The 22,927-nt window shown below is 60.2% G+C and overlaps 24 non-coding genes across 24 annotated transcripts; all 24 read right to left on the bottom strand.

The window, feature by feature from the left end:
* Positions 1-786: 786 nt before the first annotated feature.
* Positions 787-950, bottom strand: LOC146864925 (U1 spliceosomal RNA). The gene has a single exon (XR_014976976.1). It is a non-coding gene; the product is annotated as a U1 spliceosomal RNA (small nuclear RNA).
* Positions 951-1,847: 897 nt separating this feature from the next.
* Positions 1,848-2,011, bottom strand: LOC146864924 (U1 spliceosomal RNA). The gene has a single exon (XR_014977402.1). It is a non-coding gene; the product is annotated as a U1 spliceosomal RNA (small nuclear RNA).
* A 615-nt stretch (positions 2,012-2,626) lies between these two features.
* LOC146864923 (U1 spliceosomal RNA) lies at positions 2,627-2,790 on the bottom strand. The gene has a single exon (XR_014976975.1). It is a non-coding gene; the product is annotated as a U1 spliceosomal RNA (small nuclear RNA).
* Positions 2,791-3,405: 615 nt separating this feature from the next.
* On the bottom strand, positions 3,406-3,569 carry LOC146864922 (U1 spliceosomal RNA). Its single transcript, XR_014976974.1, has one exon. It is a non-coding gene; the product is annotated as a U1 spliceosomal RNA (small nuclear RNA).
* Positions 3,570-4,474: 905 nt separating this feature from the next.
* Positions 4,475-4,638, bottom strand: LOC146864921 (U1 spliceosomal RNA). The gene has a single exon (XR_014976973.1). It is a non-coding gene; the product is annotated as a U1 spliceosomal RNA (small nuclear RNA).
* An 897-nt stretch (positions 4,639-5,535) lies between these two features.
* On the bottom strand, positions 5,536-5,699 carry LOC146864920 (U1 spliceosomal RNA). The gene has a single exon (XR_014976972.1). It is a non-coding gene; the product is annotated as a U1 spliceosomal RNA (small nuclear RNA).
* Positions 5,700-6,596: 897 nt separating this feature from the next.
* LOC146864919 (U1 spliceosomal RNA) lies at positions 6,597-6,760 on the bottom strand. The gene has a single exon (XR_014977400.1). It is a non-coding gene; the product is annotated as a U1 spliceosomal RNA (small nuclear RNA).
* Positions 6,761-7,375: 615 nt separating this feature from the next.
* LOC146864918 (U1 spliceosomal RNA) lies at positions 7,376-7,539 on the bottom strand. Its single transcript, XR_014976971.1, has one exon. It is a non-coding gene; the product is annotated as a U1 spliceosomal RNA (small nuclear RNA).
* Positions 7,540-8,154: 615 nt separating this feature from the next.
* Positions 8,155-8,318, bottom strand: LOC146864917 (U1 spliceosomal RNA). The gene has a single exon (XR_014976970.1). It is a non-coding gene; the product is annotated as a U1 spliceosomal RNA (small nuclear RNA).
* Positions 8,319-9,223: 905 nt separating this feature from the next.
* Positions 9,224-9,387, bottom strand: LOC146864916 (U1 spliceosomal RNA). Its single transcript, XR_014976969.1, has one exon. It is a non-coding gene; the product is annotated as a U1 spliceosomal RNA (small nuclear RNA).
* Positions 9,388-10,284: 897 nt separating this feature from the next.
* LOC146864915 (U1 spliceosomal RNA) lies at positions 10,285-10,448 on the bottom strand. Its single transcript, XR_014977399.1, has one exon. It is a non-coding gene; the product is annotated as a U1 spliceosomal RNA (small nuclear RNA).
* A 615-nt stretch (positions 10,449-11,063) lies between these two features.
* LOC146864914 (U1 spliceosomal RNA) lies at positions 11,064-11,227 on the bottom strand. The gene has a single exon (XR_014976968.1). It is a non-coding gene; the product is annotated as a U1 spliceosomal RNA (small nuclear RNA).
* A 905-nt stretch (positions 11,228-12,132) lies between these two features.
* On the bottom strand, positions 12,133-12,296 carry LOC146864913 (U1 spliceosomal RNA). Its single transcript, XR_014976967.1, has one exon. It is a non-coding gene; the product is annotated as a U1 spliceosomal RNA (small nuclear RNA).
* An 897-nt stretch (positions 12,297-13,193) lies between these two features.
* LOC146864912 (U1 spliceosomal RNA) lies at positions 13,194-13,357 on the bottom strand. The gene has a single exon (XR_014976965.1). It is a non-coding gene; the product is annotated as a U1 spliceosomal RNA (small nuclear RNA).
* An 897-nt stretch (positions 13,358-14,254) lies between these two features.
* LOC146864911 (U1 spliceosomal RNA) lies at positions 14,255-14,418 on the bottom strand. The gene has a single exon (XR_014977398.1). It is a non-coding gene; the product is annotated as a U1 spliceosomal RNA (small nuclear RNA).
* A 615-nt stretch (positions 14,419-15,033) lies between these two features.
* LOC146864910 (U1 spliceosomal RNA) lies at positions 15,034-15,197 on the bottom strand. Its single transcript, XR_014976964.1, has one exon. It is a non-coding gene; the product is annotated as a U1 spliceosomal RNA (small nuclear RNA).
* Positions 15,198-15,812: 615 nt separating this feature from the next.
* On the bottom strand, positions 15,813-15,976 carry LOC146864909 (U1 spliceosomal RNA). Its single transcript, XR_014976963.1, has one exon. It is a non-coding gene; the product is annotated as a U1 spliceosomal RNA (small nuclear RNA).
* Positions 15,977-16,881: 905 nt separating this feature from the next.
* LOC146864908 (U1 spliceosomal RNA) lies at positions 16,882-17,045 on the bottom strand. Its single transcript, XR_014976962.1, has one exon. It is a non-coding gene; the product is annotated as a U1 spliceosomal RNA (small nuclear RNA).
* An 897-nt stretch (positions 17,046-17,942) lies between these two features.
* Positions 17,943-18,106, bottom strand: LOC146864907 (U1 spliceosomal RNA). The gene has a single exon (XR_014976961.1). It is a non-coding gene; the product is annotated as a U1 spliceosomal RNA (small nuclear RNA).
* An 897-nt stretch (positions 18,107-19,003) lies between these two features.
* LOC146864906 (U1 spliceosomal RNA) lies at positions 19,004-19,167 on the bottom strand. The gene has a single exon (XR_014977450.1). It is a non-coding gene; the product is annotated as a U1 spliceosomal RNA (small nuclear RNA).
* Positions 19,168-19,782: 615 nt separating this feature from the next.
* On the bottom strand, positions 19,783-19,946 carry LOC146864905 (U1 spliceosomal RNA). The gene has a single exon (XR_014976960.1). It is a non-coding gene; the product is annotated as a U1 spliceosomal RNA (small nuclear RNA).
* Positions 19,947-20,843: 897 nt separating this feature from the next.
* On the bottom strand, positions 20,844-21,007 carry LOC146864904 (U1 spliceosomal RNA). The gene has a single exon (XR_014976959.1). It is a non-coding gene; the product is annotated as a U1 spliceosomal RNA (small nuclear RNA).
* A 615-nt stretch (positions 21,008-21,622) lies between these two features.
* On the bottom strand, positions 21,623-21,786 carry LOC146864903 (U1 spliceosomal RNA). Its single transcript, XR_014976958.1, has one exon. It is a non-coding gene; the product is annotated as a U1 spliceosomal RNA (small nuclear RNA).
* Positions 21,787-22,683: 897 nt separating this feature from the next.
* Positions 22,684-22,847, bottom strand: LOC146864902 (U1 spliceosomal RNA). Its single transcript, XR_014976957.1, has one exon. It is a non-coding gene; the product is annotated as a U1 spliceosomal RNA (small nuclear RNA).
* Positions 22,848-22,927: the final 80 nt, after the last annotated feature.

Genomic DNA, 22,927 nt, shown 5'->3' with positions numbered 1-22,927 from the left:
AAGGTGACCAGCCAAGGCCCCTGTGCCCACTTTGGAAAGCGCGCAGCTACCCACAGCAGCTTCCCACAGGCCTCGGCCGGCCAGCAAAATTTGCATGTCCACGCCCACCGGCAGCGCCAATCAGGGCCCTGCTTTCGCTATGCTGCACCTTGCTCACACGGGGGCAAAGCCAGGGCTACAGCACTCACAGAAGGGCGATTGCCATGCCCACTTTGGGCCCAGAAGCAGAGATTTGGGGCTTTGGAAGCCTAAGAGCTGCCACTGAGGCCCCCTCTAGAGGTATGCAGTGACATGTTGCCTGGCTAGGCCCCAGTCGACTGCTTGTGGCTGAAAGCCAGGGACAAACAGGCCTGCAAGTGAGCAGGGGTTCTCGCCCCGAGCCCCTCACGCCTTCCCGAACGCTCCCAAACGCTGCAGACAGAACCCTCGCCGGGCAGAGCCCTCGCCGGGCCACGGCCTGGGGTCCTCAGCCAGAGTCTGGGCCTGGGAAGGCTAGGGCGAGGCAAGAGGCTGGCAGCCAGGCCACAGCCCCAGGGGGGGCGATGGAAAGGAGCAGACATGTCACCTGGCCAGGGCCTACTGCCCTGTCTCTGGATAGGTCCCCAGAGTGGGAGGCTGCAACTATCCCATCATTCCCCAGGCTCGGTACTTAGCATGTGATTCCCTCTTGCCCACGCCCCCCTCCAATCCAGCCGCAGCAGCCCAGAAAGACCACAGAAGACGAGAAAGGGTGCTCCAGACTCCTTTTTATTTTTTTTCCATTTTGTCTTTCTTGAAACCAGAGATCAGGGGAAAGCGCGAACGCAGTCCCCCACTACCAGAAATTATGCAGTCGAGTATCCCGCATTTGGGGACATCGCAGGGGTCAGCACATCCGAAGTGCAATGGATGAGCCTCACCCTGGGAGAACCACCTTCGTGATCATGGTGTCTCCCCTGCCAGGTAAGTATGAGTTGGAAGGGGACAGGGCGAGGGCGGGCCGCTGGGCATCTCCCCGCAGGGCGAGGGTGGCATTCACACAGGCTAGGCCTGAGGCCGGGCGAGGCAGAGCATGGGCATTTTGGGGCGCAAGGTGACCAGCCAAGGCCCCTGTGCCCACTTTGGAAAGCGCGCAGCTACCCACAGCAGCTTCCCACAGGCCTCGGCCGGCCAGCAAAATTTGCATGTCCACGCCCACCGGCAGCGCCAATCAGGGCCCTGCTTTCGCTATGCTGCACCTTGCTCACACGGGGGCAAAGCCAGGGCTACAGCACTCACAGAAGGGCGATTGCCATGCCCACTTTGGGCCCAGAAGCAGAGATTTGGGGCTTTGGAAGCCTAAGAGCTGCCACTGAGGCCCCCTCTAGAGGTATGCAGTGACATGTTGCCTGGCTAGGCCCCAGTCGACTGCTTGTGGCTGAAAGCCAGGGACAAACAGGCCTGCAAGTGAGCAGGGGTTCTCGCCCCGAGCCCCTCACGAACGCTCCCAAACGCTGCAGACAGAACCCTCGCCGGGCAGAGCCCTCGCCGGGCCACGGCCTGGGGTCCTCAGCCAGAGTCTGGGCCTGGGAAGGCTAGGGCGAGGCAAGAGGCTGGCAGCCAGGCCACAGCCCCAGGGGGGGCGATGGAAAGGAGCAGACATGTCACCTGGCCAGGGCCTACTGCCCTGTCTCTGGATAGGTCCCCAGAGTGGGAGGCTGCAACTATCCCATCATTCCCCAGGCTCGGTACTTAGCATGTGATTCCCTCTTGCCCACGCCCCCCTCCAATCCAGCCGCAGCAGCCCAGAAAGACCACAGAAGACGAGAAAGGGTGCTCCAGACTCCTTTTTATTTTTTTTCCATTTTGTCTTTCTTGAAACCAGAGATCAGGGGAAAGCGCGAACGCAGTCCCCCACTACCAGAAATTATGCAGTCGAGTATCCCGCATTTGGGGACATCGCAGGGGTCAGCACATCCGAAGTGCAATGGATGAGCCTCACCCTGGGAGAACCACCTTCGTGATCATGGTGTCTCCCCGGCCAGGTAAGTATGAGTTGGAAGGGGACAGGGCGAGGGCGGGCCGCTGGGCATCTCCCCGCAGGGCGAGGGTGGCATTCACACAGGCTAGGCCTGAGGCCGGGCGAGGCAGAGCATGGGCATTTTGGGGCGCAAGGTGACCAGCCAAGGCCCCTGTGCCCACTTTGGAAAGCGCGCAGCTACCCACAGCAGCTTCCCACAGGCCTCGGCCGGCCAGCAAAATTTGCATGTCCACGCCCACCGGCAGCGCCAATCAGGGCCCTGCTTTCGCTATGCTGCACCTTGCTCACACGGGGGCAAAGCCAGGGCTACAGCAAGCACACCAGAGGGCTTGGCAGGCCGAAATCGGGCCCAACAGCAGATTTTTCAGGCCCTCCAAATTGTGCACAAGCAAAGGCTTTCGCAAGCACAACAGAGTGCTTGCCAGGTCGAAATCGGGCCCAGAAGCACGTTTCTAAGCCCTAAGCCAGCATCCCCCAGGCTTGTAAATTTGCATAACTAATTGGCCCTCGCCCACTCCCCATTCCAGCCAGCTTACAGCACCCTGGACGGACCACAAGAAACGTCAAAGGGTGCTCCAGACTCCTTTTTATTTTTTTTTCCTTTTTGTCTTTCTTGAAACCAGAGATCAGGGGAAAGCGCGAACGCAGTCCCCCACTACCAGAAATTATGCAGTCGAGTATCCCGCATTTGGGGACATCGCAGGGGTCAGCACATCCGAAGTGCAATGGATGAGCCTCACCCTGGGAGAACCACCTTCGTGATCATGGTGTCTCCCCTGCCAGGTAAGTATGAGTTGGAAGGGGACAGGGCGAGGGCGGGCCGCTAGGCATCTCCCCGCAGGGCGAGGGTGGCATTCACACAGGCTAGGCCTGAGGCCGGGCGAGGCAGAGCATGGGCATTTTGGGGCGCAAGGTGACCAGCCAAGGCCCCTGTGCCCACTTTGGAAAGCGCGCAGCTACCCACAGCAGCTTCCCACAGGCCTCGGCCGGCCAGCAAAATTTGCATGTCCACGCCCACCGGCAGCGCCAATCAGGGCCCTGCTTTCGCTATGCTGCACCTTGCTCACACGGGGGCAAAGCCAGGGCTACAGCAAGCACACCAGAGGGCTTGGCAGGCCGAAATCGGGCCCAACAGCAGATTTTTCAGGCCCTCCAAATTGTGCACAAGCAAAGGCTTTCGCAAGCACAACAGAGTGCTTGCCAGGTCGAAATCGGGCCCAGAAGCACGTTTCTAAGCCCTAAGCCAGCATCCCCCAGGCTTGTAAATTTGCATAACTAATTGGCCCTCGCCCACTCCCCATTCCAGCCAGCTTACAGCACCCTGGACGGACCACAAGAAACGTCAAAGGGTGCTCCAGACTCCTTTTTATTTTTTTTTCCTTTTTGTCTTTCTTGAAACCAGAGATCAGGGGAAAGCGCGAACGCAGTCCCCCACTACCAGAAATTATGCAGTCGAGTATCCCGCATTTGGGGACATCGCAGGGGTCAGCACATCCGAAGTGCAATGGATGAGCCTCACCCTGGGAGAACCACCTTCGTGATCATGGTGTCTCCCCTGCCAGGTAAGTATGAGTTGGAAGGGGACAGGGCGAGGGCGGGCCGCTGGGCATCTCCCCGCAGGGCGAGGGTGGCATTCACACAGGCTAGGCCTGAGGCCGGGCGAGGCAGAGCATGGGCATTTTGGGGCGCAAGGTGACCAGCCAAGGCCCCTGTGCCCACTTTGGAAAGCGCGCAGCTACCCACAGCAGCTTCCCACAGGCCTCGGCCGGCCAGCAAAATTTGCATGTCCACGCCCACCGGCAGCGCCAATCAGGGCCCTGCTTTCGCTATGCTGCACCTTGCTCACACGGGGGCAAAGCCAGGGCTACAGCACTCACAGAAGGGCGATTGCCATGCCCACTTTGGGCCCAGAAGCAGAGATTTGGGGCTTTGGAAGCCTAAGAGCTGCCACTGAGGCCCCCTCTAGAGGTATGCAGTGACATGTTGCCTGGCTAGGCCCCAGTCGACTGCTTGTGGCTGAAAGCCAGGGACAAACAGGCCTGCAAGTGAGCAGGGGTTCTCGCCCCGAGCCCCTCACGCCTTCCCGAACGCTCCCAAACGCTGCAGACAGAACCCTCGCCGGGCAGAGCCCTCGCCGGGCCACGGCCTGGGGTCCTCAGCCAGAGTCTGGGCCTGGGAAGGCTAGGGCGAGGCAAGAGGCTGGCAGCCAGGCCACAGCCCCAGGGGGGGCGATGGAAAGGAGCAGACATGTCACCTGGCCAGGGCCTACTGCCCTGTCTCTGGATAGGTCCCCAGAGTGGGAGGCTGCAACTATCCCATCATTCCCCAGGCTCGGTACTTAGCATGTGATTCCCTCTTGCCCACGCCCCCCTCCAATCCAGCCGCAGCAGCCCAGAAAGACCACAGAAGACGAGAAAGGGTGCTCCAGACTCCTTTTTATTTTTTTTCCATTTTGTCTTTCTTGAAACCAGAGATCAGGGGAAAGCGCGAACGCAGTCCCCCACTACCAGAAATTATGCAGTCGAGTATCCCGCATTTGGGGACATCGCAGGGGTCAGCACATCCGAAGTGCAATGGATGAGCCTCACCCTGGGAGAACCACCTTCGTGATCATGGTGTCTCCCCTGCCAGGTAAGTATGAGTTGGAAGGGGACAGGGCGAGGGCGGGCCGCTGGGCATCTCCCCGCAGGGCGAGGGTGGCATTCACACAGGCTAGGCCTGAGGCCGGGCGAGGCAGAGCATGGGCATTTTGGGGCGCAAGGTGACCAGCCAAGGCCCCTGTGCCCACTTTGGAAAGCGCGCAGCTACCCACAGCAGCTTCCCACAGGCCTCGGCCGGCCAGCAAAATTTGCATGTCCACGCCCACCGGCAGCGCCAATCAGGGCCCTGCTTTCGCTATGCTGCACCTTGCTCACACGGGGGCAAAGCCAGGGCTACAGCACTCACAGAAGGGCGATTGCCATGCCCACTTTGGGCCCAGAAGCAGAGATTTGGGGCTTTGGAAGCCTAAGAGCTGCCACTGAGGCCCCCTCTAGAGGTATGCAGTGACATGTTGCCTGGCTAGGCCCCAGTCGACTGCTTGTGGCTGAAAGCCAGGGACAAACAGGCCTGCAAGTGAGCAGGGGTTCTCGCCCCGAGCCCCTCACGAACGCTCCCAAACGCTGCAGACAGAACCCTCGCCGGGCAGAGCCCTCGCCGGGCCACGGCCTGGGGTCCTCAGCCAGAGTCTGGGCCTGGGAAGGCTAGGGCGAGGCAAGAGGCTGGCAGCCAGGCCACAGCCCCAGGGGGGGCGATGGAAAGGAGCAGACATGTCACCTGGCCAGGGCCTACTGCCCTGTCTCTGGATAGGTCCCCAGAGTGGGAGGCTGCAACTATCCCATCATTCCCCAGGCTCGGTACTTAGCATGTGATTCCCTCTTGCCCACGCCCCCCTCCAATCCAGCCGCAGCAGCCCAGAAAGACCACAGAAGACGAGAAAGGGTGCTCCAGACTCCTTTTTATTTTTTTTCCATTTTGTCTTTCTTGAAACCAGAGATCAGGGGAAAGCGCGAACGCAGTCCCCCACTACCAGAAATTATGCAGTCGAGTATCCCGCATTTGGGGACATCGCAGGGGTCAGCACATCCGAAGTGCAATGGATGAGCCTCACCCTGGGAGAACCACCTTCGTGATCATGGTGTCTCCCCTGCCAGGTAAGTATGAGTTGGAAGGGGACAGGGCGAGGGCGGGCCGCTGGGCATCTCCCCGCAGGGCGAGGGTGGCATTCACACAGGCTAGGCCTGAGGCCGGGCGAGGCAGAGCATGGGCATTTTGGGGCGCAAGGTGACCAGCCAAGGCCCCTGTGCCCACTTTGGAAAGCGCGCAGCTACCCACAGCAGCTTCCCACAGGCCTCGGCCGGCCAGCAAAATTTGCATGTCCACGCCCACCGGCAGCGCCAATCAGGGCCCTGCTTTCGCTATGCTGCACCTTGCTCACACGGGGGCAAAGCCAGGGCTACAGCACTCACAGAAGGGCGATTGCCATGCCCACTTTGGGCCCAGAAGCAGAGATTTGGGGCTTTGGAAGCCTAAGAGCTGCCACTGAGGCCCCCTCTAGAGGTATGCAGTGACATGTTGCCTGGCTAGGCCCCAGTCGACTGCTTGTGGCTGAAAGCCAGGGACAAACAGGCCTGCAAGTGAGCAGGGGTTCTCGCCCCGAGCCCCTCACGAACGCTCCCAAACGCTGCAGACAGAACCCTCGCCGGGCAGAGCCCTCGCCGGGCCACGGCCTGGGGTCCTCAGCCAGAGTCTGGGCCTGGGAAGGCTAGGGCGAGGCAAGAGGCTGGCAGCCAGGCCACAGCCCCAGGGGGGGCGATGGAAAGGAGCAGACATGTCACCTGGCCAGGGCCTACTGCCCTGTCTCTGGATAGGTCCCCAGAGTGGGAGGCTGCAACTATCCCATCATTCCCCAGGCTCGGTACTTAGCATGTGATTCCCTCTTGCCCACGCCCCCCTCCAATCCAGCCGCAGCAGCCCAGAAAGACCACAGAAGACGAGAAAGGGTGCTCCAGACTCCTTTTTATTTTTTTTCCATTTTGTCTTTCTTGAAACCAGAGATCAGGGGAAAGCGCGAACGCAGTCCCCCACTACCAGAAATTATGCAGTCGAGTATCCCGCATTTGGGGACATCGCAGGGGTCAGCACATCCGAAGTGCAATGGATGAGCCTCACCCTGGGAGAACCACCTTCGTGATCATGGTGTCTCCCCGGCCAGGTAAGTATGAGTTGGAAGGGGACAGGGCGAGGGCGGGCCGCTGGGCATCTCCCCGCAGGGCGAGGGTGGCATTCACACAGGCTAGGCCTGAGGCCGGGCGAGGCAGAGCATGGGCATTTTGGGGCGCAAGGTGACCAGCCAAGGCCCCTGTGCCCACTTTGGAAAGCGCGCAGCTACCCACAGCAGCTTCCCACAGGCCTCGGCCGGCCAGCAAAATTTGCATGTCCACGCCCACCGGCAGCGCCAATCAGGGCCCTGCTTTCGCTATGCTGCACCTTGCTCACACGGGGGCAAAGCCAGGGCTACAGCAAGCACACCAGAGGGCTTGGCAGGCCGAAATCGGGCCCAACAGCAGATTTTTCAGGCCCTCCAAATTGTGCACAAGCAAAGGCTTTCGCAAGCACAACAGAGTGCTTGCCAGGTCGAAATCGGGCCCAGAAGCACGTTTCTAAGCCCTAAGCCAGCATCCCCCAGGCTTGTAAATTTGCATAACTAATTGGCCCTCGCCCACTCCCCATTCCAGCCAGCTTACAGCACCCTGGACGGACCACAAGAAACGTCAAAGGGTGCTCCAGACTCCTTTTTATTTTTTTTTCCTTTTTGTCTTTCTTGAAACCAGAGATCAGGGGAAAGCGCGAACGCAGTCCCCCACTACCAGAAATTATGCAGTCGAGTATCCCGCATTTGGGGACATCGCAGGGGTCAGCACATCCGAAGTGCAATGGATGAGCCTCACCCTGGGAGAACCACCTTCGTGATCATGGTGTCTCCCCTGCCAGGTAAGTATGAGTTGGAAGGGGACAGGGCGAGGGCGGGCCGCTAGGCATCTCCCCGCAGGGCGAGGGTGGCATTCACACAGGCTAGGCCTGAGGCCGGGCGAGGCAGAGCATGGGCATTTTGGGGCGCAAGGTGACCAGCCAAGGCCCCTGTGCCCACTTTGGAAAGCGCGCAGCTACCCACAGCAGCTTCCCACAGGCCTCGGCCGGCCAGCAAAATTTGCATGTCCACGCCCACCGGCAGCGCCAATCAGGGCCCTGCTTTCGCTATGCTGCACCTTGCTCACACGGGGGCAAAGCCAGGGCTACAGCAAGCACACCAGAGGGCTTGGCAGGCCGAAATCGGGCCCAACAGCAGATTTTTCAGGCCCTCCAAATTGTGCACAAGCAAAGGCTTTCGCAAGCACAACAGAGTGCTTGCCAGGTCGAAATCGGGCCCAGAAGCACGTTTCTAAGCCCTAAGCCAGCATCCCCCAGGCTTGTAAATTTGCATAACTAATTGGCCCTCGCCCACTCCCCATTCCAGCCAGCTTACAGCACCCTGGACGGACCACAAGAAACGTCAAAGGGTGCTCCAGACTCCTTTTTATTTTTTTTTCCTTTTTGTCTTTCTTGAAACCAGAGATCAGGGGAAAGCGCGAACGCAGTCCCCCACTACCAGAAATTATGCAGTCGAGTATCCCGCATTTGGGGACATCGCAGGGGTCAGCACATCCGAAGTGCAATGGATGAGCCTCACCCTGGGAGAACCACCTTCGTGATCATGGTGTCTCCCCTGCCAGGTAAGTATGAGTTGGAAGGGGACAGGGCGAGGGCGGGCCGCTGGGCATCTCCCCGCAGGGCGAGGGTGGCATTCACACAGGCTAGGCCTGAGGCCGGGCGAGGCAGAGCATGGGCATTTTGGGGCGCAAGGTGACCAGCCAAGGCCCCTGTGCCCACTTTGGAAAGCGCGCAGCTACCCACAGCAGCTTCCCACAGGCCTCGGCCGGCCAGCAAAATTTGCATGTCCACGCCCACCGGCAGCGCCAATCAGGGCCCTGCTTTCGCTATGCTGCACCTTGCTCACACGGGGGCAAAGCCAGGGCTACAGCACTCACAGAAGGGCGATTGCCATGCCCACTTTGGGCCCAGAAGCAGAGATTTGGGGCTTTGGAAGCCTAAGAGCTGCCACTGAGGCCCCCTCTAGAGGTATGCAGTGACATGTTGCCTGGCTAGGCCCCAGTCGACTGCTTGTGGCTGAAAGCCAGGGACAAACAGGCCTGCAAGTGAGCAGGGGTTCTCGCCCCGAGCCCCTCACGCCTTCCCGAACGCTCCCAAACGCTGCAGACAGAACCCTCGCCGGGCAGAGCCCTCGCCGGGCCACGGCCTGGGGTCCTCAGCCAGAGTCTGGGCCTGGGAAGGCTAGGGCGAGGCAAGAGGCTGGCAGCCAGGCCACAGCCCCAGGGGGGGCGATGGAAAGGAGCAGACATGTCACCTGGCCAGGGCCTACTGCCCTGTCTCTGGATAGGTCCCCAGAGTGGGAGGCTGCAACTATCCCATCATTCCCCAGGCTCGGTACTTAGCATGTGATTCCCTCTTGCCCACGCCCCCCTCCAATCCAGCCGCAGCAGCCCAGAAAGACCACAGAAGACGAGAAAGGGTGCTCCAGACTCCTTTTTATTTTTTTTCCATTTTGTCTTTCTTGAAACCAGAGATCAGGGGAAAGCGCGAACGCAGTCCCCCACTACCAGAAATTATGCAGTCGAGTATCCCGCATTTGGGGACATCGCAGGGGTCAGCACATCCGAAGTGCAATGGATGAGCCTCACCCTGGGAGAACCACCTTCGTGATCATGGTGTCTCCCCTGCCAGGTAAGTATGAGTTGGAAGGGGACAGGGCGAGGGCGGGCCGCTGGGCATCTCCCCGCAGGGCGAGGGTGGCATTCACACAGGCTAGGCCTGAGGCCGGGCGAGGCAGAGCATGGGCATTTTGGGGCGCAAGGTGACCAGCCAAGGCCCCTGTGCCCACTTTGGAAAGCGCGCAGCTACCCACAGCAGCTTCCCACAGGCCTCGGCCGGCCAGCAAAATTTGCATGTCCACGCCCACCGGCAGCGCCAATCAGGGCCCTGCTTTCGCTATGCTGCACCTTGCTCACACGGGGGCAAAGCCAGGGCTACAGCACTCACAGAAGGGCGATTGCCATGCCCACTTTGGGCCCAGAAGCAGAGATTTGGGGCTTTGGAAGCCTAAGAGCTGCCACTGAGGCCCCCTCTAGAGGTATGCAGTGACATGTTGCCTGGCTAGGCCCCAGTCGACTGCTTGTGGCTGAAAGCCAGGGACAAACAGGCCTGCAAGTGAGCAGGGGTTCTCGCCCCGAGCCCCTCACGAACGCTCCCAAACGCTGCAGACAGAACCCTCGCCGGGCAGAGCCCTCGCCGGGCCACGGCCTGGGGTCCTCAGCCAGAGTCTGGGCCTGGGAAGGCTAGGGCGAGGCAAGAGGCTGGCAGCCAGGCCACAGCCCCAGGGGGGGCGATGGAAAGGAGCAGACATGTCACCTGGCCAGGGCCTACTGCCCTGTCTCTGGATAGGTCCCCAGAGTGGGAGGCTGCAACTATCCCATCATTCCCCAGGCTCGGTACTTAGCATGTGATTCCCTCTTGCCCACGCCCCCCTCCAATCCAGCCGCAGCAGCCCAGAAAGACCACAGAAGACGAGAAAGGGTGCTCCAGACTCCTTTTTATTTTTTTTCCATTTTGTCTTTCTTGAAACCAGAGATCAGGGGAAAGCGCGAACGCAGTCCCCCACTACCAGAAATTATGCAGTCGAGTATCCCGCATTTGGGGACATCGCAGGGGTCAGCACATCCGAAGTGCAATGGATGAGCCTCACCCTGGGAGAACCACCTTCGTGATCATGGTGTCTCCCCGGCCAGGTAAGTATGAGTTGGAAGGGGACAGGGCGAGGGCGGGCCGCTGGGCATCTCCCCGCAGGGCGAGGGTGGCATTCACACAGGCTAGGCCTGAGGCCGGGCGAGGCAGAGCATGGGCATTTTGGGGCGCAAGGTGACCAGCCAAGGCCCCTGTGCCCACTTTGGAAAGCGCGCAGCTACCCACAGCAGCTTCCCACAGGCCTCGGCCGGCCAGCAAAATTTGCATGTCCACGCCCACCGGCAGCGCCAATCAGGGCCCTGCTTTCGCTATGCTGCACCTTGCTCACACGGGGGCAAAGCCAGGGCTACAGCAAGCACACCAGAGGGCTTGGCAGGCCGAAATCGGGCCCAACAGCAGATTTTTCAGGCCCTCCAAATTGTGCACAAGCAAAGGCTTTCGCAAGCACAACAGAGTGCTTGCCAGGTCGAAATCGGGCCCAGAAGCACGTTTCTAAGCCCTAAGCCAGCATCCCCCAGGCTTGTAAATTTGCATAACTAATTGGCCCTCGCCCACTCCCCATTCCAGCCAGCTTACAGCACCCTGGACGGACCACAAGAAACGTCAAAGGGTGCTCCAGACTCCTTTTTATTTTTTTTTCCTTTTTGTCTTTCTTGAAACCAGAGATCAGGGGAAAGCGCGAACGCAGTCCCCCACTACCAGAAATTATGCAGTCGAGTATCCCGCATTTGGGGACATCGCAGGGGTCAGCACATCCGAAGTGCAATGGATGAGCCTCACCCTGGGAGAACCACCTTCGTGATCATGGTGTCTCCCCTGCCAGGTAAGTATGAGTTGGAAGGGGACAGGGCGAGGGCGGGCCGCTGGGCATCTCCCCGCAGGGCGAGGGTGGCATTCACACAGGCTAGGCCTGAGGCCGGGCGAGGCAGAGCATGGGCATTTTGGGGCGCAAGGTGACCAGCCAAGGCCCCTGTGCCCACTTTGGAAAGCGCGCAGCTACCCACAGCAGCTTCCCACAGGCCTCGGCCGGCCAGCAAAATTTGCATGTCCACGCCCACCGGCAGCGCCAATCAGGGCCCTGCTTTCGCTATGCTGCACCTTGCTCACACGGGGGCAAAGCCAGGGCTACAGCACTCACAGAAGGGCGATTGCCATGCCCACTTTGGGCCCAGAAGCAGAGATTTGGGGCTTTGGAAGCCTAAGAGCTGCCACTGAGGCCCCCTCTAGAGGTATGCAGTGACATGTTGCCTGGCTAGGCCCCAGTCGACTGCTTGTGGCTGAAAGCCAGGGACAAACAGGCCTGCAAGTGAGCAGGGGTTCTCGCCCCGAGCCCCTCACGCCTTCCCGAACGCTCCCAAACGCTGCAGACAGAACCCTCGCCGGGCAGAGCCCTCGCCGGGCCACGGCCTGGGGTCCTCAGCCAGAGTCTGGGCCTGGGAAGGCTAGGGCGAGGCAAGAGGCTGGCAGCCAGGCCACAGCCCCAGGGGGGGCGATGGAAAGGAGCAGACATGTCACCTGGCCAGGGCCTACTGCCCTGTCTCTGGATAGGTCCCCAGAGTGGGAGGCTGCAACTATCCCATCATTCCCCAGGCTCGGTACTTAGCATGTGATTCCCTCTTGCCCACGCCCCCCTCCAATCCAGCCGCAGCAGCCCAGAAAGACCACAGAAGACGAGAAAGGGTGCTCCAGACTCCTTTTTATTTTTTTTCCATTTTGTCTTTCTTGAAACCAGAGATCAGGGGAAAGCGCGAACGCAGTCCCCCACTACCAGAAATTATGCAGTCGAGTATCCCGCATTTGGGGACATCGCAGGGGTCAGCACATCCGAAGTGCAATGGATGAGCCTCACCCTGGGAGAACCACCTTCGTGATCATGGTGTCTCCCCTGCCAGGTAAGTATGAGTTGGAAGGGGACAGGGCGAGGGCGGGCCGCTGGGCATCTCCCCGCAGGGCGAGGGTGGCATTCACACAGGCTAGGCCTGAGGCCGGGCGAGGCAGAGCATGGGCATTTTGGGGCGCAAGGTGACCAGCCAAGGCCCCTGTGCCCACTTTGGAAAGCGCGCAGCTACCCACAGCAGCTTCCCACAGGCCTCGGCCGGCCAGCAAAATTTGCATGTCCACGCCCACCGGCAGCGCCAATCAGGGCCCTGCTTTCGCTATGCTGCACCTTACTCACACGGGGGCAAAGCCAGGGCTACAGCACTCACAGAAGGGCGATTGCCATGCCCACTTTGGGCCCAGAAGCAGAGATTTGGGGCTTTGGAAGCCTAAGAGCTGCCACTGAGGCCCCCTCTAGAGGTATGCAGTGACATGTTGCCTGGCTAGGCCCCAGTCGACTGCTTGTGGCTGAAAGCCAGGGACAAACAGGCCTGCAAGTGAGCAGGGGTTCTCGCCCCGAGCCCCTCACGAACGCTCCCAAACGCTGCAGACAGAACCCTCGCCGGGCAGAGCCCTCGCCGGGCCACGGCCTGGGGTCCTCAGCCAGAGTCTGGGCCTGGGAAGGCTAGGGCGAGGCAAGAGGCTGGCAGCCAGGCCACAGCCCCAGGGGGGGCGATGGAAAGGAGCAGACATGTCACCTGGCCAGGGCCTACTGCCCTGTCTCTGGATAGGTCCCCAGAGTGGGAGGCTGCAACTATCCCATCATTCCCCAGGCTCGGTACTTAGCATGTGATTCCCTCTTGCCCACGCCCCCCTCCAATCCAGCCGCAGCAGCCCAGAAAGACCACAGAAGACGAGAAAGGGTGCTCCAGACTCCTTTTTATTTTTTTTCCATTTTGTCTTTCTTGAAACCAGAGATCAGGGGAAAGCGCGAACGCAGTCCCCCACTACCAGAAATTATGCAGTCGAGTATCCCGCATTTGGGGACATCGCAGGGGTCAGCACATCCGAAGTGCAATGGATGAGCCTCACCCTGGGAGAACCACCTTCGTGATCATGGTGTCTCCCCTGCCAGGTAAGTATGAGTTGGAAGGGGACAGGGCGAGGGCGGGCCGCTGGGCATCTCCCCGCAGGGCGAGGGTGGCATTCACACAGGCTAGGCCTGAGGCCGGGCGAGGCAGAGCATGGGCATTTTGGGGCGCAAGGTGACCAGCCAAGGCCCCTGTGCCCACTTTGGAAAGCGCGCAGCTACCCACAGCAGCTTCCCACAGGCCTCGGCCGGCCAGCAAAATTTGCATGTCCACGCCCACCGGCAGCGCCAATCAGGGCCCTGCTTTCGCTATGCTGCACCTTGCTCACACGGGGGCAAAGCCAGGGCTACAGCACTCACAGAAGGGCGATTGCCATGCCCACTTTGGGCCCAGAAGCAGAGATTTGGGGCTTTGGAAGCCTAAGAGCTGCCACTGAGGCCCCCTCTAGAGGTATGCAGTGACATGTTGCCTGGCTAGGCCCCAGTCGACTGCTTGTGGCTGAAAGCCAGGGACAAACAGGCCTGCAAGTGAGCAGGGGTTCTCGCCCCGAGCCCCTCACGAACGCTCCCAAACGCTGCAGACAGAACCCTCGCCGGGCAGAGCCCTCGCCGGGCCACGGCCTGGGGTCCTCAGCCAGAGTCTGGGCCTGGGAAGGCTAGGGCGAGGCAAGAGGCTGGCAGCCAGGCCACAGCCCCAGGGGGGGCGATGGAAAGGAGCAGACATGTCACCTGGCCAGGGCCTACTGCCCTGTCTCTGGATAGGTCCCCAGAGTGGGAGGCTGCAACTATCCCATCATTCCCCAGGCTCGGTACTTAGCATGTGATTCCCTCTTGCCCACGCCCCCCTCCAATCCAGCCGCAGCAGCCCAGAAAGACCACAGAAGACGAGAAAGGGTGCTCCAGACTCCTTTTTATTTTTTTTCCATTTTGTCTTTCTTGAAACCAGAGATCAGGGGAAAGCGCGAACGCAGTCCCCCACTACCAGAAATTATGCAGTCGAGTATCCCGCATTTGGGGACATCGCAGGGGTCAGCACATCCGAAGTGCAATGGATGAGCCTCACCCTGGGAGAACCACCTTCGTGATCATGGTGTCTCCCCGGCCAGGTAAGTATGAGTTGGAAGGGGACAGGGCGAGGGCGGGCCGCTGGGCATCTCCCCGCAGGGCGAGGGTGGCATTCACACAGGCTAGGCCTGAGGCCGGGCGAGGCAGAGCATGGGCATTTTGGGGCGCAAGGTGACCAGCCAAGGCCCCTGTGCCCACTTTGGAAAGCGCGCAGCTACCCACAGCAGCTTCCCACAGGCCTCGGCCGGCCAGCAAAATTTGCATGTCCACGCCCACCGGCAGCGCCAATCAGGGCCCTGCTTTCGCTATGCTGCACCTTGCTCACACGGGGGCAAAGCCAGGGCTACAGCAAGCACACCAGAGGGCTTGGCAGGCCGAAATCGGGCCCAACAGCAGATTTTTCAGGCCCTCCAAATTGTGCACAAGCAAAGGCTTTCGCAAGCACAACAGAGTGCTTGCCAGGTCGAAATCGGGCCCAGAAGCACGTTTCTAAGCCCTAAGCCAGCATCCCCCAGGCTTGTAAATTTGCATAACTAATTGGCCCTCGCCCACTCCCCATTCCAGCCAGCTTACAGCACCCTGGACGGACCACAAGAAACGTCAAAGGGTGCTCCAGACTCCTTTTTATTTTTTTTTCCTTTTTGTCTTTCTTGAAACCAGAGATCAGGGGAAAGCGCGAACGCAGTCCCCCACTACCAGAAATTATGCAGTCGAGTATCCCGCATTTGGGGACATCGCAGGGGTCAGCACATCCGAAGTGCAATGGATGAGCCTCACCCTGGGAGAACCACCTTCGTGATCATGGTGTCTCCCCTGCCAGGTAAGTATGAGTTGGAAGGGGACAGGGCGAGGGCGGGCCGCTAGGCATCTCCCCGCAGGGCGAGGGTGGCATTCACACAGGCTAGGCCTGAGGCCGGGCGAGGCAGAGCATGGGCATTTTGGGGCGCAAGGTGACCAGCCAAGGCCCCTGTGCCCACTTTGGAAAGCGCGCAGCTACCCACAGCAGCTTCCCACAGGCCTCGGCCGGCCAGCAAAATTTGCATGTCCACGCCCACCGGCAGCGCCAATCAGGGCCCTGCTTTCGCTATGCTGCACCTTGCTCACACGGGGGCAAAGCCAGGGCTACAGCAAGCACACCAGAGGGCTTGGCAGGCCGAAATCGGGCCCAACAGCAGATTTTTCAGGCCCTCCAAATTGTGCACAAGCAAAGGCTTTCGCAAGCACAACAGAGTGCTTGCCAGGTCGAAATCGGGCCCAGAAGCACGTTTCTAAGCCCTAAGCCAGCATCCCCCAGGCTTGTAAATTTGCATAACTAATTGGCCCTCGCCCACTCCCCATTCCAGCCAGCTTACAGCACCCTGGACGGACCACAAGAAACGTCAAAGGGTGCTCCAGACTCCTTTTTATTTTTTTTTCCTTTTTGTCTTTCTTGAAACCAGAGATCAGGGGAAAGCGCGAACGCAGTCCCCCACTACCAGAAATTATGCAGTCGAGTATCCCGCATTTGGGGACATCGCAGGGGTCAGCACATCCGAAGTGCAATGGATGAGCCTCACCCTGGGAGAACCACCTTCGTGATCATGGTGTCTCCCCTGCCAGGTAAGTATGAGTTGGAAGGGGACAGGGCGAGGGCGGGCCGCTGGGCATCTCCCCGCAGGGCGAGGGTGGCATTCACACAGGCTAGGCCTGAGGCCGGGCGAGGCAGAGCATGGGCATTTTGGGGCGCAAGGTAACCAGCCAAGGCCCCTGTGCCCACTTTGGAAAGCGCGCAGCTACCCACAGCAGCTTCCCACAGGCCTCGGCCGGCCAGCAAAATTTGCATGTCCACGCCCACCGGCAGCGCCAATCAGGGCCCTGCTTTCGCTATGCTGCACCTTGCTCACACGGGGGCAAAGCCAGGGCTACAGCACTCACAGAAGGGCGATTGCCATGCCCACTTTGGGCCCAGAAGCAGAGATTTGGGGCTTTGGAAGCCTAAGAGCTGCCACTGAGGCCCCCTCTAGAGGTATGCAGTGACATGTTGCCTGGCTAGGCCCCAGTCGACTGCTTGTGGCTGAAAGCCAGGGACAAACAGGCCTGCAAGTGAGCAGGGGTTCTCGCCCCGAGCCCCTCACGCCTTCCCGAACGCTCCCAAACGCTGCAGACAGAACCCTCGCCGGGCAGAGCCCTCGCCGGGCCACGGCCTGGGGTCCTCAGCCAGAGTCTGGGCCTGGGAAGGCTAGGGCGAGGCAAGAGGCTGGCAGCCAGGCCACAGCCCCAGGGGGGGCGATGGAAAGGAGCAGACATGTCACCTGGCCAGGGCCTACTGCCCTGTCTCTGGATAGGTCCCCAGAGTGGGAGGCTGCAACTATCCCATCATTCCCCAGGCTCGGTACTTAGCATGTGATTCCCTCTTGCCCACGCCCCCCTCCAATCCAGCCGCAGCAGCCCAGAAAGACCACAGAAGACGAGAAAGGGTGCTCCAGACTCCTTTTTATTTTTTTTCCATTTTGTCTTTCTTGAAACCAGAGATCAGGGGAAAGCGCGAACGCAGTCCCCCACTACCAGAAATTATGCAGTCGAGTATCCCGCATTTGGGGACATCGCAGGGGTCAGCACATCCGAAGTGCAATGGATGAGCCTCACCCTGGGAGAACCACCTTCGTGATCATGGTGTCTCCCCTGCCAGGTAAGTATGAGTTGGAAGGGGACAGGGCGAGGGCGGGCCGCTGGGCATCTCCCCGCAGGGCGAGGGTGGCATTCACACAGGCTAGGCCTGAGGCCGGGCGAGGCAGAGCATGGGCATTTTGGGGCGCAAGGTGACCAGCCAAGGCCCCTGTGCCCACTTTGGAAAGCGCGCAGCTACCCACAGCAGCTTCCCACAGGCCTCGGCCGGCCAGCAAAATTTGCATGTCCACGCCCACCGGCAGCGCCAATCAGGGCCCTGCTTTCGCTATGCTGCACCTTGCTCACACGGGGGCAAAGCCAGGGCTACAGCACTCACAGAAGGGCGATTGCCATGCCCACTTTGGGCCCAGAAGCAGAGATTTGGGGCTTTGGAAGCCTAAGAGCTGCCACTGAGGCCCCCTCTAGAGGTATGCAGTGACATGTTGCCTGGCTAGGCCCCAGTCGACTGCTTGTGGCTGAAAGCCAGGGACAAACAGGCCTGCAAGTGAGCAGGGGTTCTCGCCCCGAGCCCCTCACGAACGCTCCCAAACGCTGCAGACAGAACCCTCGCCGGGCAGAGCCCTCGCCGGGCCACGGCCTGGGGTCCTCAGCCAGAGTCTGGGCCTGGGAAGGCTAGGGCGAGGCAAGAGGCTGGCAGCCAGGCCACAGCCCCAGGGGGGGCGATGGAAAGGAGCAGACATGTCACCTGGCCAGGGCCTACTGCCCTGTCTCTGGATAGGTCCCCAGAGTGGGAGGCTGCAACTATCCCATCATTCCCCAGGCTCGGTACTTAGCATGTGATTCCCTCTTGCCCACGCCCCCCTCCAATCCAGCCGCAGCAGCCCAGAAAGACCACAGAAGACGAGAAAGGGTGCTCCAGACTCCTTTTTATTTTTTTTCCATTTTGTCTTTCTTGAAACCAGAGATCAGGGGAAAGCGCGAACGCAGTCCCCCACTACCAGAAATTATGCAGTCGAGTATCCCGCATTTGGGGACATCGCAGGGGTCAGCACATCCGAAGTGCAATGGATGAGCCTCACCCTGGGAGAACCACCTTCGTGATCATGGTGTCTCCCCTGCCAGGTAAGTATGAGTTGGAAGGGGACAGGGCGAGGGCGGGCCGCTGGGCATCTCCCCGCAGGGCGAGGGTGGCATTCACACAGGCTAGGCCTGAGGCCGGGCGAGGCAGAGCATGGGCATTTTGGGGCGCAAGGTGACCAGCCAAGGCCCCTGTGCCCACTTTGGAAAGCGCGCAGCTACCCACAGCAGCTTCCCACAGGCCTCGGCCGGCCAGCAAAATTTGCATGTCCACGCCCACCGGCAGCGCCAATCAGGGCCCTGCTTTCGCTATGCTGCACCTTGCTCACACGGGGGCAAAGCCAGGGCTACAGCACTCACAGAAGGGCGATTGCCATGCCCACTTTGGGCCCAGAAGCAGAGATTTGGGGCTTTGGAAGCCTAAGAGCTGCCACTGAGGCCCCCTCTAGAGGTATGCAGTGACATGTTGCCTGGCTAGGCCCCAGTCGACTGCTTGTGGCTGAAAGCCAGGGACAAACAGGCCTGCAAGTGAGCAGGGGTTCTCGCCCCGAGCCCCTCACGAACGCTCCCAAACGCTGCAGACAGAACCCTCGCCGGGCAGAGCCCTCGCCGGGCCACGGCCTGGGGTCCTCAGCCAGAGTCTGGGCCTGGGAAGGCTAGGGCGAGGCAAGAGGCTGGCAGCCAGGCCACAGCCCCAGGGGGGGCGATGGAAAGGAGCAGACATGTCACCTGGCCAGGGCCTACTGCCCTGTCTCTGGATAGGTCCCCAGAGTGGGAGGCTGCAACTATCCCATCATTCCCCAGGCTCGGTACTTAGCATGTGATTCCCTCTTGCCCACGCCCCCCTCCAATCCAGCCGCAGCAGCCCAGAAAGACCACAGAAGACGAGAAAGGGTGCTCCAGACTCCTTTTTATTTTTTTTCCATTTTGTCTTTCTTGAAACCAGAGATCATGGGAAAGCGCGAACGCAGTCCCCCACTACCAGAAATTATGCAGTCGAGTATCCCGCATTTGGGGACATCGCAGGGGTCAGCACATCCGAAGTGCAATGGATGAGCCTCACCCTGGGAGAACCACCTTCGTGATCATGGTGTCTCCCCGGCCAGGTAAGTATGAGTTGGAAGGGGACAGGGCGAGGGCGGGCCGCTGGGCATCTCCCCGCAGGGCGAGGGTGGCATTCACACAGGCTAGGCCTGAGGCCGGGCGAGGCAGAGCATGGGCATTTTGGGGCGCAAGGTGACCAGCCAAGGCCCCTGTGCCCACTTTGGAAAGCGCGCAGCTACCCACAGCAGCTTCCCACAGGCCTCGGCCGGCCAGCAAAATTTGCATGTCCACGCCCACCGGCAGCGCCAATCAGGGCCCTGCTTTCGCTATGCTGCACCTTGCTCACACGGGGGCAAAGCCAGGGCTACAGCAAGCACACCAGAGGGCTTGGCAGGCCGAAATCGGGCCCAACAGCAGATTTTTCAGGCCCTCCAAATTGTGCACAAGCAAAGGCTTTCGCAAGCACAACAGAGTGCTTGCCAGGTCGAAATCGGGCCCAGAAGCACGTTTCTAAGCCCTAAGCCAGCATCCCCCAGGCTTGTAAATTTGCATAACTAATTGGCCCTCGCCCACTCCCCATTCCAGCCAGCTTACAGCACCCTGGACGGACCACAAGAAACGTCAAAGGGTGCTCCAGACTCCTTTTTATTTTTTTTTCCTTTTTGTCTTTCTTGAAACCAGAGATCAGGGGAAAGCGCGAACGCAGTCCCCCACTACCAGAAATTATGCAGTCGAGTATCCCGCATTTGGGGACATCGCAGGGGTCAGCACATCCGAAGTGCAATGGATGAGCCTCACCCTGGGAGAACCACCTTCGTGATCATGGTGTCTCCCCTGCCAGGTAAGTATGAGTTGGAAGGGGACAGGGCGAGGGCGGGCCGCTGGGCATCTCCCCGCAGGGCGAGGGTGGCATTCACACAGGCTAGGCCTGAGGCCGGGCGAGGCAGAGCATGGGCATTTTGGGGCGCAAGGTGACCAGCCAAGGCCCCTGTGCCCACTTTGGAAAGCGCGCAGCTACCCACAGCAGCTTCCCACAGGCCTCGGCCGGCCAGCAAAATTTGCATGTCCACGCCCACCGGCAGCGCCAATCAGGGCCCTGCTTTCGCTATGCTGCACCTTGCTCACACGGGGTTAAAGCCAGGGCTACAGCACTCACAGAAGGGCGATTGCCATGCCCACTTTGGGCCCAGAAGCAGAGATTTGGGGCTTTGGAAGCCTAAGAGCTGCCACTGAGGCCCCCTCTAGAGGTATGCAGTGACATGTTGCCTGGCTAGGCCCCAGTCGACTGCTTGTGGCTGAAAGCCAGGGACAAACAGGCCTGCAAGTGAGCAGGGGTTCTCGCCCCGAGCCCCTCACGAACGCTCCCAAACGCTGCAGACAGAACCCTCGCCGGGCAGAGCCCTCGCCGGGCCACGGCCTGGGGTCCTCAGCCAGAGTCTGGGCCTGGGAAGGCTAGGGCGAGGCAAGAGGCTGGCAGCCAGGCCACAGCCCCAGGGGGGGCGATGGAAAGGAGCAGACATGTCACCTGGCCAGGGCCTACTGCCCTGTCTCTGGATAGGTCCCCAGAGTGGGAGGCTGCAACTATCCCATCATTCCCCAGGCTCGGTACTTAGCATGTGATTCCCTCTTGCCCACGCCCCCCTCCAATCCAGCCGCAGCAGCCCAGAAAGACCACAGAAGACGAGAAAGGGTGCTCCAGACTCCTTTTTATTTTTTTTCCATTTTGTCTTTCTTGAAACCAGAGATCAGGGGAAAGCGCGAACGCAGTCCCCCACTACCAGAAATTATGCAGTCGAGTATCCCGCATTTGGGGACATCGCAGGGGTCAGCACATCCGAAGTGCAATGGATGAGCCTCACCCTGGGAGAACCACCTTCGTGATCATGGTGTCTCCCCTGCCAGGTAAGTATGAGTTGGAAGGGGACAGGGCGAGGGCGGGCCGCTGGGCATCTCCCCGCAGGGCGAGGGTGGCATTCACACAGGCTAGGCCTGAGGCCGGGCGAGGCAGAGCATGGGCATTTTGGGGCGCAAGGTGACCAGCCAAGGCCCCTGTGCCCACTTTGGAAAGCGCGCAGCTACCCACAGCAGCTTCCCACAGGCCTCGGCCGGCCAGCAAAATTTGCATGTCCACGCCCACCGGCAGCGCCAATCAGGGCCCTGCTTTCGCTATGCTGCACCTTGCTCACACGGGGGCAAAGCCAGGGCTACAGCAAGCACACCAGAGGGCTTGGCAGGCCGAAATCGGGCCCAACAGCAGATTTTTCAGGCCCTCCAAATTGTGCACAAGCAAAGGCTTTCGCAAGCACAACAGAGTGCTTGCCAGGTCGAAATCGGGCCCAGAAGCACGTTTCTAAGCCCTAAGCCAGCATCCCCCAGGCTTGTAAATTTGCATAACTAATTGGCCCTCGCCCACTCCCCATTCCAGCCAGCTTACAGCACCCTGGACGGACCACAAGAAACGTCAAAGGGTGCTCCAGACTCCTTTTTATTTTTTTTTCCTTTTTGTCTTTCTTGAAACCAGAGATCAGGGGAAAGCGCGAACGCAGTCCCCCACTACCAGAAATTATGCAGTCGAGTATCCCGCATTTGGGGACATCGCAGGGGTCAGCACATCCGAAGTGCAATGGATGAGCCTCACCCTGGGAGAACCACCTTCGTGATCATGGTGTCTCCCCTGCCAGGTAAGTATGAGTTGGAAGGGGACAGGGCGAGGGCGGGCCGCTGGGCATCTCCCCGCAGGGCGAGGGTGGCATTCACACAGGCTAGGCCTGAGGCCGGGCGAGGCAGAGCATGGGCATTTTGGGGCGCAAGGTGACCAGCCAAGGCCCCTGTGCCCACTTTGGAAAGCGCGCAGCTACCCACAGCAGCTTCCCACAGGCCTCGGCCGGCCAGCAAAATGTGCATGTCCACGCCCACCGGCAGCGCCAATCAGGGCCCTGCTTTCGCTATGCTGCACCTTGCTCACACGGGGGCAAAGCCAGGGCTACAGCACTCACAGAAGGGCGATTGCCATGCCCACTTTGGGCCCAGAAGCAGAGATTTGGGGCTTTGGAAGCCTAAGAGCTGCCACTGAGGCCCCCTCTAGAGGTATGCAGTGACATGTTGCCTGGCTAGGCCCCAGTCGACTGCTTGTGGCTGAAAGCCAGGGACAAACAGGCCTGCAAGTGAGCAGGGGTTCTCGCCCCGAGCCCCTCACGAACGCTCCCAAACGCTGCAGACAGAACCCTCGCCGGGCAGAGCCCTCGCCGGGCCACGGCCTGGGGTCCTCAGCCAGAGTCTGGGCCTGGGAAGGCTAGGGCGAGGCAAGAGGCTGGCAGCCAGGCCACAGCCCCAGGGGGGGCGATGGAAAGGAGCAGACATGTCACCTGGCCAGGGCCTACTGCCCTGTCTCTGGATAGGTCCCCAGAGTGGGAGGCTGCAACTATCCCATCATTCCCCAGGCTCGGTACTTAGCATGTGATTCCCTCTTGCCCACGCCCCCCTCCAATCCAGCCGCAGCAGCCCAGAAAGACCACAGAAGACGAGAAAGGGTGCTCCAGACTCCTTTTTATTTTTTTTCCATTTTGTCTTTCTTGAAACCAGAGATCAGGGGAAAGCGCGAACGCAGTCCCCCACTACCAGAAATTATGCAGTCGAGTATCCCGCATTTGGGGACATCGCAGGGGTCAGCACATCCGAAGTGCAATGGATGAGCCTCACCCTGGGAGAACCACCTTCGTGATCATGGTGTCTCCCCTGCCAGGTAAGTATGAGTTGGAAGGGGACAGGGCGAGGGCGGGCCGCTGGGCATCTCCCCGCAGGGCGAGGGTGGCATTCACACAGGCTAGGCC

Source organism: Triturus cristatus, chromosome 2_1 (assembly GCF_964204655.1).
Source record: "Triturus cristatus chromosome 2_1, aTriCri1.1, whole genome shotgun sequence".
NCBI classification, from domain to species: Eukaryota; Metazoa; Chordata; class Amphibia; order Caudata; family Salamandridae; genus Triturus; species Triturus cristatus.
This window is presented reverse-complemented; position numbering and strand designations above follow the sequence as displayed.